The following is a 6,259-nucleotide window of genomic DNA, read 5'->3' as shown; positions in this document are numbered from 1 at the left end:
AGGGCAGACAGAGTTTGTGGGGTCTTCAACTGATAGATTACTAACAACCCACTGGCTACCAGATTGATACATTACAGTTTGACAGAACAGACATCTTAGAATCCCAAAAATATAGAGTGTTTAGATGTCAAATTTACTGATTTAGACAATTTACATAAGGAATTTAGAGCTGGAAGCAGCTGATAAAACTACCAAAACAGAACAGAACAGAACAGAACAGAACAGAACAGAACAGAACAGAATAGAATAGAATAGAATAGAATAGAATAGAATAGAATAGAATAGAATAGAATAGAATAGAATAGACTTTATTGCCATTGTGTGTTAAGGCACAATGAAATTATTGGTGCCTCCTGCAGCAGTACAAAATTAACAACTGAAAGGAAAAATACATGATATATACAAAAAACACTATAGATTAAACAAAAAATACAAAAGGTAAATAGAAATTTTAAATAGACACTTGTGCAATGTAGTGTAATAAAGTAAAAACAAGTATAGCATTTGGAGAGCGCAGACCTCCGCCAAGACAGATCTGCCCCCCCAGTCACCACCAAAATTTAATCATTTCTTCCTTGTGCCACTATCAACATTTCCTGAAAATTTCATGAAAATCCATCCATAACTTTTTGAGTTATCTTGCTAACAAACAAACAAACAAACACGCAAACACACAAAGCAAAGTGATCACAACACCTCCTGGTGGAGGTAACAAAGATAAAATATTGATAAAAAATAATTGCAAAATAGCGTATAATCTAACCAAGCCATTGTAATGTATTTGTGGTTTACGTCACACAAACTACTACTGTTTGTAATTTAACAACTTAAAAAATTACTTAGTAAACTTTGATTGTATTTTCTAAAAGTATGTAGTTGCATCATAGTTCAAGTGATATGCTCTGTAAGTTATAAAAGAATGAAATGAATACATCTGTACAGTTTGGGGTCCTCAACGTCTCCTAAAAAGACAATCAAAACAATACCTCATTGCAGCCATTTTACTTTCTGCCCTAAATTAATTGTGTATTTTACCTCACATCACCTGAACAAAACAAAAAATACAGAGGAAAAAAAAAAAATACAAAAGTAGCATAGAAAAGGTGATGTCGACCTGTTTGGATGGTCACACACTTCAAGTATGGTTAATTGAAGTTTGAGAAGGATATCAGTGAATGTGTAGGAGAAATTTAGCAACAAAAATGAGTGTTTGAAATGTAAAACTTTCTGATGTGATAAATGGAATAATTATAATTCTTTGCCATCAGAACATAGGGATATATGTCACCTTCACTGTGTTATATTTCTACAAAACACATTATGGTAAAAAGTAAAAATCATTGTTATGAAGTGTGTTTTTCAATGGCTCCTTTTCTTCATTTCAAATTTAACTCTTTGGAGAAAAAATGCAATTCCACCTACACTACCCAAAACATAACACCATCTGTTCAAAAGAAGCTCATATCATATTGTATGTAGTAGGTCACCTTGAGGAGACAGTGATTACATCTACAAATGTGTTATGTTAATATTTTTGCTAGCTTGCTTTCACAAAATGCATCCTATAAGCAATTTTGAATAAGACAAATCCTCTGTGAAATTCAACTGTAATTCACTTTTCCATTTATTGATTTAATCTGAGAGAATCAATAATATAATAACAGGCATAATCTGATAATAAACCTTACCATAATCAGAGATCAATACATTCTGGGATTGGTGTGATTCTAATAATGGAATAAATGAAGGTTATGATATGAAGGGAAACCGTTTCAGTGTAAAATGATGGACCTGACAGTATATGAAAAGAAGCTGGACCAGTAGTCCCTGTTGAGAAGGCCTCTGACACATTTGAGCCCCTTTCTCTTTCACTGAGATGGTCCACTGGAGAGCAGGGAAATGGGTAGTTGTTACTAATAGGGCCCAGAGAGGAAGCTGTATAACACAGTGGTATTATCGGAGGAGACGAATAGACTACATCAGGAAGGGAAAATAAGTCTAAAATACACCCGTTTGTTTCAGGAGCAAAAGCCAATTTACATGTAATTTAACACTAAATTATATTTTTGAATATGTCCAATAATAAAAAAAATAAGTTCAGGACTGGTTAGACTCATCTGCATCCTGAAAAGTCTTTGCTCTGTCTATGGATTTCACCTCAAATGAATGAACCAAATACATTTCAAGACAGCCTTCTCAGCAAAATGAAAGTAATGATAATAATAATAAAAAAAATTCTATATATTCTTATTGTCTGCATCTTCCCCAACTGTGATAGTGACAGTGGTAGATTATTATTCATTATTATTATTTTTTTCTTGCAATTTATTCTGTTGCTGCCTTGACCATTGAATTTCCCAGTTGTGGGATCAATAAAGTCTAATCTAATCTAATCTAATCTAATCTAATCTAATCTAATCTAATCTAATATACAGGGTGGGGAAGCAAAATTTACAATGAACATTTAGTTGTTTTTTCTCAGCAGGCACTACGTCAATTGTTTTGAAACCAAACCTATATTGATGTCATAATCATACCTAACACTATTATCCATACCTTTTCAGAAACTTTTGCCCATATGAGTAATCAGGAAAGCAAACGTCAAAGAGTGTGTGATTTGCTGAATGCACTCGTCACACCAAAGGAGATTTCAAAAATAGTTGGAGTGTCCATAAAGACTGTTTATAATGGAAAGAAGAGAATGACTATGACCAAAACTATTATGAGAAAGTCTGGAAGATACTATTGAAGAAGAATGGGAGAAGTTGTCACCCGAATATTTGAGGAACACTTGCACAAGTTTCAGGAAGCGTGTGAAGGCAGTTATTGAGAAAGAAGGAGGACACATAGAATAAAAACATTTTCTATTATGTAAATTTTCTTGTGGCAAATAAATTCTCATGACTTTCAATAAACTAATTGGTCATACACTGTCTTTCAATCCCTGCCTCAAAATATTGTAAATTTTGCTTCCCCACCCTGTAATATAATATAATCTGCATGACTAGATTATTTGGTATAATTCTTAAGTATAATTTCTGTCCTGAGAATGCATAGAATCGTTTCAGTTGTACAAAAGTATGTTACTAGGTTGTTCCATATAATAAGACCCATTTACATAAAGCCGACATGCACTGTTCTATCCTGCCCCACCATGTTCCCAGTATAAGTGAAGAAGACTTTAATGCTGTTGACAGTGACTCTAACGTAATTACAAAAAGGTTATGTGAAGAAGTGTGACCTCTTCAACCTCTGTAAGACTGACTTGACCTAAGACCTGGAGGGGCACCAACACCCGCATATCAGAACATCCCGCCCTGTTTTGCAGTCCATGCATTTGGAGTTTCTTTGTAGGAATAAAACACTTTTTTTTCCTGAAAAACAACTCCACTGTAGTAGTGGTCAATAGGTTACCAGTCACTGTTGGAAGAGGTTCACAGTTTTACAGAGTCAGTAAAATAGTACTTAGCATTAGCTCACCTCTGACCTCTCAGGCTCCCATAGCTCCACCCCTTTTGTCCACATATGGTCACTTCTGGCTCCAAAAAGCCAACATTGTGACGACCAAACTAACCTCAACATAGAAGTTTACAAACCAATGCATGACATCACAGTTCCTCTGTCTACTAATTACTATGGTTGTTTCTAGATTGTTTTAAAGCCTCATATGCTCATTTATATATTAGATATTCTTGATAAAAATGCATTGCTGTTGTCATTAATTTAAATGAGACAAGGCTATTTCTTCAATTAATCTATTAACACTTTCTGTCCTTTGCCAGATTTTTAATTCCCATTTTGATACATGAAATCCCTAACAGCTTTGCAAGTCACATGCTTAAATATTATTTTCTGAAGATGCTATGAATCTCTTGTGATGTCGATACCCTAGTTCATAAACAGACCTGCTATCAGAGCATTTGAAAACAGTCTGAATCTGAATGGATCATACATTTTACCAGCACAAGCAGACAGGGTTTTAACCAATAGGAAACCACTTAAAAAGGTAAGAAACCTGGCAAAAGGTAGACCGTCCCCAAACAGCAGCCTTATAAAATGTACTGTGACAGAGGCAGACGGGTTTCTGCAGCTCATAGACAAATCAGACTGTCAGCAATGTCTGCAAATAAAACTCTGGCCAAGAAAAACACGACGAAATTGGTGAGTATCCAAGCTCTACCACCTGCTGTGAATCTACAGGTAAAGACACAGGAGAGCACAGCACTGTCTCCTCCAGGGACTGTGGAGGAGATAGTGTACAGTGTGGACAAGTGACGACACATTTCAATTGTTTCAGTGTTTTTTTTTGGGGGGGAGGTCGTCATTCGGGGAGGTAATCCAACTGCAGCTTCCACTATAGCAGCAGGGTGGAACTAAGGAACCACAGCCTGATGTAGTCACAAGCCCAGAGGGACCACCAGACGGGGCACCTGGAGACAACAGCAGTGTTCCCCAGACTGACAAAGCAGTTACCAGATGAGACTGTTCAACTCGCCCAAAGAACAGAGAGTAGGACAACTGTTAAAAAAGGCGCAAATGCCACAAAAAACATCATCCAGGGGGTGCAACCTGTCTATCACTGTTCATTGGATTGATGGACTTCATAGACAGAATGAGTCGGTAATTCACAGAGACTTGAATCAGCCTAAACCGACTGAAGGCTCATAAACCGAGCAGGACAACGTCTAAAATGACCAAAACCATATCACAGCAGAGGCTACCTCACTTGCTGCTGCTTCATCTGTTAAACCCTGCACAGCAATGCAGACTACAGACTGATAAGAAAAAGACTTGCAACAATCAGCAATCTAGGGCAAAAACAGACTGAAAAATCAGCCTGTGAGTGAGATCAAATAAAGAGATCAGAATATCAGCTACAAGTCTGTGAATCCATGATAGAAAAACACGACAAACATCGAGGCCAGCATACAGACCACACATGCAGCCAGACGCTGCATGAGGTCTTCTGATAAGACAGGTTTGCTAGCATTTAAGAGAATGGCAAAATGAATGCATTAGTTCAGCGGCGTCTTACCACCACGCCATCATTTTGGGGATCCTCAACCACCAACCAGTGAGTAGTCACTGCTGACAAATTTTGGGGAGTATGAAGTTGCTCTTCTCACTGGCATGATTCTTGTTGTATTGGTTTAGACATAGTGCTTCTGTTCTGTTTTGGGGATAAATACTCTACCACAGAACTATCATTTTGAACAGTTTTGCTCACAACACAAACATGCACTTATTATAATGTACATCACAAAATCATAGTCACCCCTATTATTCCACTGATACATTATTCCAATACATAATTAATGGATGAACTTATTCAGCGTTTTTTCCTTGGTGAGGTGTCCTGTTGTTGAGACCTTCAGAGTTTTGATCATGATAGTGCTAGTTTTGTCTTTTTATTGCAAAACAATTAAATACATGAGGGTAAAGTCTGACAAAAATGGACAGAAAATATACTGGACATCAACTGTTCGCATTTTTAGTTCACACATGACTGGTTTGGCCTCCATTATTTCTGTAGCCATGCTGTGTGTATCCATGTGTGCAGGTGAGTACCTGAGGGAGCAGATGAGCTGGCTAAAGCTCGACCGCCAGTGCGTCCCATAGGCCCAGCAGCCAATGAACAGGTCTGTGGTTTGGAGTCAAACCCAGGAGTCCAGCTGATTGATCAGCGAACCTTTGTCCAGTCAGAGGAAGGACTGCAGGGACATAGAGGAGACACCCCCTACAGACCTGATGGGAAGGCCAAGTCCACTCTTTACTTAAGCACCATAGTCTTTAAAGTCTGGAGCATCCTAGTAGTAGTTTCTGTTTTTTGTTGATAAAATACAAATTTAGTTAGCTTCATTTATCCATTTCAATATTCACGCTTTTATGATAAAAATGCCCATCTAGACGAATTTTATATCCATATCTGCAAAACACATAAATATTGAAAGAGAGAGAAATGTAATTTTACATAGAAAAAAAATCAAAGTTGTGAGAATCTCAAACGCATGGCCTTCAATATGTTAAAAAATGTGCATCAAAGTATTCCCCAAGCTCAACACCACATCGAATTTCAGACTTAATTAGATGATAAGACTGTTTCTGTATAGTACATGAATAATTTAACCAGCTCCAGCATTAGAAATAAGAGTATGGTGTAAGTGATAGGCCCACATAGTGTGTACTCTGTCGTCCCCTAGTGTCATTACATGAAGCAGCATACACCCACATACTCAGAGGAATAAGCAGAAACCTTGTG

Source organism: Sphaeramia orbicularis, chromosome 7 (genome assembly GCF_902148855.1).
Source record: "Sphaeramia orbicularis chromosome 7, fSphaOr1.1, whole genome shotgun sequence".
Taxonomy (NCBI): domain Eukaryota; kingdom Metazoa; phylum Chordata; class Actinopteri; order Kurtiformes; family Apogonidae; genus Sphaeramia; species Sphaeramia orbicularis.
The sequence above is the reverse complement of the archived record's forward strand: the minus strand, read 5'-3'. Positions refer to the sequence as shown.